Source organism: Acomys minous (assembly GCF_964271855.1).
Source record: "Acomys minous genome assembly, chromosome: 1".
NCBI classification, from domain to species: Eukaryota; Metazoa; Chordata; class Mammalia; order Rodentia; family Muridae; genus Acomys; species Acomys minous.
This window is the reverse complement of record NC_140483.1, coordinates 94264249-94273997: the sequence shown is the minus strand read 5'-3', so window position 1 is coordinate 94273997 and position 9749 is coordinate 94264249. Positions and strand designations below refer to the sequence as shown.

The window sequence follows — 9749 nt, the reverse complement described above, 5'->3', positions numbered from 1 at the left end:
CACACACTTAATTACAGTAAGACAAGGGCCAGGGGAAAGGGCCAGCAGGTAAAAATAGCTACAGCTGGGATTCGGGAAGGCTTGAGGAAAGCGGGAGTCAACTCAGGCAGGGGAAAAGCAGGATTCAAGGACTCCTCCACCTGGCTCACTCCAGGCGGTTTAGAGAGAAAATCAAATGGCCACAAAACAAAACAAAACAAAACAAAAAACCCCAAAAACCAAAAAAACAAAACCAAAAAACAAAAACAAAGAAAGATTTTTTTTTCTCGTTGTTGCTAAGTAGCTGAAAATGAAGATGATGACTCCCACCTAGCACAGGAAAACGGGAGTGATGTAGGCGGAAGGCGGGCATGAGTGAAAATGAGACTGGCCAACAGGTAAGGTTCAGAACTGGAGAAGTTAACTCGCTCTCCATGTACTTGCGTGCCCCAAGCTTCTTATTAAAATAGTTTTTAAAAACGTGACAAGAAGTGAGTGAGAAAGACAGAGAGGCAGAATCAGAGAGTGGGGAGGGAGCAGAGAGAAGACAGTTAACCGATGGCCCTAAACCCAGTCAAGTGGACAAAGGGTCACAGTAGAGTCCAGGGGGAAGTCGACACAGCACAGCGTGACTCCAGTAGTCACTGGGCCTGTTTTCAGTTCCCCAGGCCCTGCTTTTGTTTCCCATCTCTCTGCTGGGAAAAAGACCTGCAAAGCTCTGCGGCCAAGCAGGCTGCTGGTAATTCAGTATAAGAATAGCGCAACTGTTAACTCAGTGCGTTACTTGTAAAACAACTGCAGAGGTTGGTTTTAATCATAAGCAAATTAAGAATCTACGTATGCTGGAAAGCACTAATAAGCAAGGTTGAGGAAAATCCAGAACCCAAGTTAACCCCATCGCCAAGAGAAAACCACTCAATTCCGTGGCAAACCCATTTTCTTTACCCAGGTGAATGCACACACTCACATTTTCTCTCCTCAGAAATAAGAGGATCACCGGAAATAGTTGTTGTTTTCTTTGATTTTAGCACTTCTAACCTCTGACAAGAGTTTCAGTCAAACACTAGGAACGTATACTGAAATGTTTTGACTTAAGAGGGTTTTGCTCTGAATATTTTGAGTTACTATATACTAGTATTACAGAAACTAGTTCAGAAATGTGATGTGACAATGTCACTTGCTGTGGTGGTTTGCAGTAAGAGTGTCCCCCCATAGGCTCATGTTTGAACACTTGGTCATCAGGAAGTGGGTGCTACTTGAGAAGGTGTGGCCTTGTAAAGGTGTAGGAGGTGTGGCCTTATTGGAGGAAACGTGTCACTCGGGGTGGGCTTTGAGGTGTCTCTCTTTCCTCATGGCCTGAGGATCTGGATGTAGAACTCTCAACTGTTTCTCCAGTGCCATGTCTGCTGACGTGCCACCATGTTCCCTACCATGATGATATTGGACTCATACTTCTGAAAATAAGCAAGCCCCAGTTAGATGCTTTCATGGCCATGGTGTTTCTTCACAGCAACGGAGCAATGATTGACTAAGACACTTGCCTTTTGTGGGGAGAGAGGCGTAACAGCACTCTTATCAAAGAAATCACCTCATCTTCCTTTAAATGCATAGCCCGCTGGAACTTAGGTTTTTGTTTTAAGTTGCAAAAGCAACATGTACTGTTACAGGATAGCTGAGTATCTAATATTACAAAAATAAGAAGGAAAAGGCTCCTGGCTTGGTTTCACTTACCTCCACTACTCAGAAATGGCTACTACTGTTAATAGTTTAGTATTTGTTTTCCATTTCTGAGGCCACTTTAAATTTATGGGTGTGAGATCACATATGAATACAACTTATATATGTATTTGAGTAACAAATATGCATATATCTACAGTATGTATACAAACATGTACATGTAACATGTATAATAATAATTATAATATACACACATATAAGGAAGATTTGTCCCGGCCCTGAAGTCAGGATAGCTGTTTTGTGCCTTCAGTTAAAGTGGGCACTGTATTAGAAGGTGGGTCCAGCCACCCAGTATAAATCTGAGACAGCTTCAGAGAGCTGGAGGAAGGATTCCACTCACTGTGCATGCCCTGTGGTCCCTCTGTGAACAACCTACTTTGGATTCTTCTATGATTGATTTTAAGTCCTCTCTAGTTCCCACTTCCATATACATCCGCCTTGAGAGATTCACGTCCCAGAATTCCTTTTCTACACAGAAGATTATCTTTGAAACGGGATTCCTCTTTATATGCTGGTACAAGGGCTTGTAAACTATAGTCCAGCACCCTGTTTTGTAAATAAAGTTTTATTTGAACACAGCCATGCTCCTTTGCTTGTATATTGCCTATGGCTGCTTTCATGCTGTAGAAGCATAAGAAACTGCATGTTTGGAATTTTTGCTATCTGTGTCTTTGTGCTTGCGTGCGCACGCACACACACACACACACACACACACACACACACACACACAAATTGTTGGCCCACACCAGCATATTTTAAACACAGAAACATATATATGTGGATATATATATATATGATAATATGTGTGTAATTTCTGTCTCAAATTGGAGGAGACAGCATGAAACGAAGGGAAGAATGTAATGAAAGTGCTCATCTATCACACAGCAATGCTCTGGACAACTGCTTTCCAGTGGGGACAGAGGGTGATGTCACTCACGGTGACAGCCAGGAATGTGGAAATGGGAGAATTCAAAGACTGGAACCATATGTCAACAAACCCAAGGCTAGAAACCACAGCCAGAGCAATGACCTCTCATCGACTTGGTAGCCTTACACCAACCCCCTACACATTTGGCATCGTCTCCCCACACACACTTTTCTGACCCAACAGATCTGGTTTGCCCTGCATGGATCAACTCAGCAGGCACAGAGACAACCAAGGTACACAGGAACGGCTCTGAGTCTGCAGAAGGCCAGAGGCCAGAGTCGCCATCAAGAGGGGGGATCTAGTTCCAAAGGGCGGTCAAGAGCGGTGCTGGATAGCAGAGGTTAACACTCTCCATGGTGCTGTGTGGAAGGGTCATAAACCAAGCAGAGAACCCAGTGAAGTATGTCTCCCAGGCACTGGCTACCTCAAGTGTGGTGCGGAGGACCCTAGGCGCAGGTATCTATGAGGTTAAAACATTTCCTAAACAATACGAAGATGCTACATTTTCAGGAGAATACTTGGAAGTCTCCGGAAGCTACACGGCATATCATCCTGCAACAAACTACATGCAGAAGTAGATATAAGAATCCACCTGTCTTCTAAGCAGAGATTTCCAGACACGAAAAATAAATGCCTTTCTTAATAACTTCGTTTTGGAAAATACAGGAGGTTTTTAAAATGTCATGTGAAATGTAATTGGCCTATTCTGAGTAAGTATATTAAGCATAATTTTTCTTTATACACGGAAAATAGCAATAGGTACAGCCCATATAACAAAGGTTCCTTAGGAACGCAATCAGTCCGAAGTCCAAAACTTCGGCAACTTCTGCCTAGAGGCTATCAGGCGTGCTGAACTGAAACGTGCGGTTCTAGCGTCCTGGCCTGGCCGACCAGGACGGTCCCATTCTCCGTGGGTTTCTCAACCAATCACTTTGGGCTCTCACTCAACCCTTCCATTGAGGGGGTCTCTCGCCCTCACCCCACTTCCCTTTGGACCCTCTTGGGGACTCCCTAAACTGCGGGCCACAATCGCTGCTTTCTCTATACCGTGGGTCGGGCCTGGCAGAGGATCCGGCGCGGCCCGCACAGCCGAGGCGGCGAGAACTCCCGGGCCGCCGAGTAGAGCCACTCCCAGCCCAAAGCGACGCAGGCCGGGGAGCAGGCAGAGAGGTCACCCCAGGAGCCAAGTCCACGGCCTCCCCAAGCTCGCCCCGTGTCCTCTTGGTCTGCATCGTGGAAAAGGCCTGCACGGACAGCCCGGGGCCGCGTGGTACTCACCGCTCACACTGGGGCTCCGATGGCACACAGCCGGCTGCTACCGAGGGCTGACCCAGGCTGGCTCGGCGATCCTACTCTTGAGGTGTCCTCCGGACGCTCCTGCAGCGAGGCGGGACCAGAGAGAGAGTGCGAGCCGGAACCAGCTGCTGCACCAGAGGGGCGGGGCTTGGGCCTCAGTAGCCCCCCGAGTGGGCGGGGCCTGGACACGCCCTCCTCCATTCCGCACCTTCAGGCTAAGCCGGACGGGAGGGCGGAGTCTAGGACCTATCCCTCCCTCAAGGGGCAGAACCTGGGACCCCTCTTCCTTCCAGAACCCGAAAGCAGGCCATACCGAGGGGCGGGTCCCCCGTTACAGGCACCACCCGCTCTACAAAGGCCGACCCTGGGGGCGGGGGATGAGTGGCAGAACCTGGGTCCGCCCCGCCCCGCCCCTAGAATACAAAGAGTTTTGGCCCCTGGGCGGGGGCGGGGCCGGGGCGGAGCAAAGCACCAGCCCCGCCCTCTCTACCGCCCAGGCCAGAAAGCCCAAGGTGAAGGCTAAGATCCAGCCGGCTCCGCCCCGTAGGCGGGAGAAACTGGACTCCCGACCTTAGACTAGCGTTTCTAGTGGCTCAGTCCCAGGAAGTGGGAAGCCGGCTTCAAGGCTTTCCCTCTCCCAGAGCGTGGTAGAAAGCTGGCGGTCGCTCAAGTGGGGCCTAGCGTGACGTGTAACTCCCTGACTAGCGCAGGGAGTCAGAAGAAAGGTGCTCTTTCCCCACCTTTCTTTTAAATGCTGGGCGGTAAGTACAGGCGTCGTTTTCTGAGTGCCTCGTACACAGCATAATCAGTCATTTTCCTGCCACCAGTCTCCCGCTCCGCCAACTCCCCCATCCCCTTTGCCCTTCACTTCCTATTCCTAGCTCAATTATTTTTTGTTTGTTTGTTTGCTTTAGAATTTTTTTGTGGGATTTTAGTTGTTGTGATTTTGGGTCTGGTTTTGAGACACTCATGGGGCGCAGGTAGGCACAGAGCTCACAGTTTGGTGGAACTCAGTCTAACCTTCAACTCCCTTCACCCACTTTCAAAGTGCTGGGATTGCAGGTGCGCCCCAATACGCGCCTAGCACTTTAAAAAGGTCAGCTTTCCTGTTTTTACTCGCACAAACCATGGGAAGTGGACATCAGGAACACACTCTAAAAATAGGACCTCAACATTTCTGTGGCTTACAAAGAATGCAAAATTTCTATATATAAAACTTGCTTTTAACCTATAGCAACCCTTTATAGTACATGTTGTCCATCGACCTAAAGTCTGAGCTGTGAGACTCAGTTTGGTCTCCGAGGACAATGTGAGTTCAAAGATATGAAAGGCGATCAAGTTTTGATGCCCGAATACTTGGAAATTCAGGATAGATTTCTACATTGAGTTAACTTCAATGAGCATCCTGTAGGGTAAATTGCCATTCCCCAAGACCTGCCCCAGGAACAGCGCAGAGGAGAGAAGGGAGGTGGGTCTGCTGCGGTAGGGAGGATTTAGTAGGAGGTGAACGGCTGGTTAAGTTGAACAACTAGCTAGAGGAACCATTTGTTGAGGAGAGGTTGAGGAATGGAAGAAAAAAATACTCAGAGACTCAGGCATATGTGGTACAAGCTGAAGGTCTTAAAGCCCGGGAGAACTTTTCTTCTGGCTCTCTGTCTCCATCTCTGTGTTCCTTACTCTCTGACTCCTTGCTCGTTGTCACCCATCTTTCTATCTCTGTTCTTGCTATTCCCCATCTTTCTCTCTCTTGCTGTTCCTCATATCTCTCTAGCTTACTTTCTCATGTCTGTTACTTGCTTGCCCATTCTCCTTGGGCCAACCCCAGTATTTTGTTGAAGTTCAATTTTTTTTCATTACAGATTACATCACGGATTATACATATATATATATATATATATATATTACAATCACTAGGGCAATCAAAGGTCAACAGAGTAACAGGGAAATACAAAAAGTTCTGTAAGCCTACAACAAAGCATACAACAAAAATCAATTAATTTCCAAACAACGGTCTGCATAACCTGATTATTACTTCTTAAACAATACTCAGAAAAGTTTAATCATAAATTTCCCCAGGCTAAAGCTGTTGTGTTTACAAGATGCCCATATCAACAGAGCTTGAGCTAAATGGTCTCTAATAAAGGAAAAAAACTTGAGTTACTTCCAGTCCCAAACCAATAGGTGTGCTATCCAAGCCTAGGATAACTGCCAAGTGAAGGAGAGATAAACCTGTTTTTGTTATGATCCCAAGTGTGGGATTGGGACCAGTCTTGTGAGAGAACAGGTGATGTTAATCCACTAGAAGACAAACCACCTCGTGAGGGAGCTTGATTGTTGCCAGCTGAAAAGATCCCATGAACAGACTCTAGGAGGAGATATATAAATGAGCCCAAAACTGGAGGCGGGGCCTCTGGAGACTTGGGATAGTTTTGGCTGTTCATTGCTCCACTTCGAGACGCTCCTAGAGAGAACCCCTTGAGGGAAGGCTACGGGGCTCTGGGCTCCTGCTGAGGTTCTGGTTTCTGGTTACTCCAGGTTCCAGCAGAAGAAATCCTGCTGATTACGGCAGGAGAATTGTTCCTCTGAACTGATATCCTTAAGGTTTTGTTATTGTATTCTTTAATCCTCTTCTGTTGTTTCGGGTTATAAGGGACATATGCTCAGTTAATAAGTTTGTAATAAAATATATTTGTTAAGAAAACTGAGCTTACAGCCAAGGGGTCCTCTATTGTAAAATATCTGTAAAGCATGATGTTCCCAACCCACCTTCTAGTGCTCTCAAAGCAGATTCTACAGAAACGTTTCTCAGGTAACAGTGTCTAGCCAGGTACTGCTATGTCAAGGTCTTAACTTCCTTTCATGCAGTTTTTGCTTGGGTGCTCACAAGAGAGAAAAAACAAAAAAACAAAACAAAAAAACAAAACGAAACTCTATCATTGTCTCAAGCCTTTGACTAGATGCCCTCTTTCAACATTCTCTGTGGGAAAAAGTTTTCCCTGTATGATTTTTTCCTTAGGGCTGAGAAATAAAGAGAAAACACAAGTTTAAGGAGCAATAGCAGATTTTAGACATTACACTTGGACCATACATAATTTGGGGGGGGGCAGTAGCGATCAGCCAGAGATCTTTGGAACTTTGTCCAGCAAAGTCTCAACGGCTGCTCTGGGTGTCTAGGGATCGTGCCGGACAGTCGGGAGGTCTCTGGAACTTTGTCAAGCAAAGCCTCCATGACTTATCCCCGTGGCTGCGACAGTGAGTGACTAGTAACTAATATATCAAACACCTGGCTAGGCATGGGTGGGGGTTTTGCTGCTCTAGGCTGCTCTCTTACTGTTGAATGCCCCAAGTTCCAAGCTGTCAAAGCCTAAGGCTCATTATTGTCCCAGGTCCTCAAGGTGCAGAGGCTTACTGCTCTGGACTTAGACTCTACCCAGAATGCAATGGGTAGAGTTACAGCTCCTGACCTTTGGGTATCAGGACCCTTGCTGACCCTACTTTCTTACCTTCAGAGCCCCTGCCTGTTGCTATGCTTTTGCTGCTCCTTTATAGTCATAGCTTCTTGCATTTTCTGCCCTGGAAACCCTTTAACCCACTTTCCCAGTGCTATAGCTCAGCACTCTGGAACTCCTAGCTGCCTTTTGTGTTAGCGTTCCAAGCGAGCTTTGGCTGTTGAGCTCCTTAGTTGGTGGTGTCTCTGGAACTGCCAATGGTAGTGCTGCTGCCACTGCCATCAGGTGTGGAAGTCTCATCTTCCCTCCGTACAACCTGCCCAGCTGGATAAAGACAAAGAAAATATGAGGTGTTGTACCAGGCCTAGAATTGTAATCCCAGGAGAAGTCTGTCTTGCAGAATAACAAGACTGAGCCGAGCAGTGGTGGTGCACGCCTTTAATCCCAGCACTTGGGAGGCAGAGGCAGGTGGATCGCTGTGAGTTCAAGGCCAGCCTGGTCTACAAAGCGAGTCCAGGACAACCAAGGCTACACAGAGAAACCCTGTCTCGAAAAACAAAACAAACAAACAAACAAAATAACAAGACTGGTAGGGGAAACAGTGTACTTACGTAGCCAGAAGAGGGACGTGGCATGCTTGTGCATGCATTGGCATTCCGCCACTTAACAGCCCTGCATTCGCATAGTTCCACCAATCACAAGTGCTGCATAAACAAAATGACAAGCTTCATGTACGTACGAGACAATCACAAGCCTCATGGTGCGCCAATCACTGTTTTTCTTCCTCAGTCAGTAGAGCCTTACTCTCTTCTCCAATCTGGAGGAAGGATCAACCATGCAGAGTTGACTGGCTTTGTCTTGCAGAGAGAGTAGAGTCTTCCAAAGCCATCAATTTCCTGAAGAGGTCATGGCTCGAGCAGGGGCTCCCAGGGCCGAGCTTTTAGCTTCAGCAATAGCCAGTGCGTGCGGTGCTCCTTGCAACTGGGGAGTAGCTACTGCAGAGTAGCAGTGTCCACCCAGCCTTACATTTTGGAGGGAAATGTCTTAAGAGAGAGGCTCTAAAAGGGAAGGTGAAACAACAGAATTATTTCAAGACAGGAAGTAAACAACTCAAAAGAGCTTCCGGAAGTCCCTGAAACTAACTGGAATCATTCCTTTTTTTTCCAAGCATATATAAGCAGTAAGAATTGCTCAGAGTCACTCATAGAGGAGCCAAGCTGCCTGGAAAAAGCAATGACAAGTGAACTGCCTAGAGGAAATAAAGCCAGCAGAGCTGCCTGGAAGAGATTCAGACCAACTGTGCTGCCCAGAGAAAACACTTGCAGGATGTGCACTGGGCACCAGGTTTCTAGCTTTTGTGAGCTGCCATCTATGCTAGGGTGGGCTTGGATGGTGGCGGCTGTCTTTTAGTAATTTCTGCTCCTATAACTAACCCCTCACAACATATTTCTGTAGTAACACAAATAAAACTCATTGGTTCATCAGCTTGGACTTTGACATTGTTCTGTACTTTGGTCTCTCATCAGTTTCCTGTTCGGAATGAGTAGACATTTGTTCACATCTCCCCAGGAATAGTGTCTCGGCATTTCCCTATGGTGTCTATAGTACATTTAAAGCAACCATAATGCTCTTTTGACAGTCTGCCATTTGCCAAGAGAAGCTGCTGGCTAGACAGATCCCCACCCAAGGCAGCTGGGAACAAAGAACATGCTTGGGTGTCCCCAGTCTAAACATCAACTCAGCCCAACCCCTAACAGTGTAAGTGATTAGGAGGGAAGGTGAGCATATGAAATGTGCTTGCAGTCGAGTCCTATCATGTGTGCCGAATTAAGCACATCTCTAGCCAGATGTCCACGCGGAAGAGTTGGTTCTTCTCAACTGTGTGACCTGTGTATACAATGATGCTGTTCCCATGTGCTGCTCCCACTAGCAGTAGAGACCCAGGGTTGAATCTTTACATCTCATTCAGTTCAGCTCTTCCAAACACCACCAAAGAGTTGGCAGGTAGGAAATGTACCATGGTGGATTTAGCCCTCAGGATATCTGACTCTCATGCGTCCAAGTATGCCTCTCCCATCATGCCTTGCAGTGTTACCCTGTGCTATATTTAATTTTGAAGAGGAGGTATAATTTACTATATTCTAAAAGAAGAGGAGACTTTCCACCCACCTCTCAAATTCCATTCACATTCAGTGAACAATTTCTTTCTTGCATGCCCACATATGCTAGGTGTTCACTACAGACCCTGAAAGACAGTAACATTAGCATCCGCCTGGGCATTAAGGAGGATATGAGTAAGGTGAGAGTGTTGAACGGCTGGGAGGAGGGTGAGGACAAGTCCAGCCGACTTTAACTTGTCC

General features: G+C 46.9%; 1 protein-coding gene across 1 annotated transcript in view; it reads right to left on the bottom strand.

Moving 5' to 3' along the window:
• The window catches only part of ACO1 (aconitase 1), a 59577-nt gene extending 55499 nt beyond the window's left edge, over nucleotides 1–4078 (bottom strand). The window contains exon 1 of the mRNA XM_084799736.1: nucleotides 3923–4078. The gene's annotated coding sequence lies outside the window, so the exon portion shown is untranslated. The remainder of the gene's footprint in view (nucleotides 1–3922) is intronic.
• Nucleotides 4079–9749: the final 5671 nt, after the last annotated feature.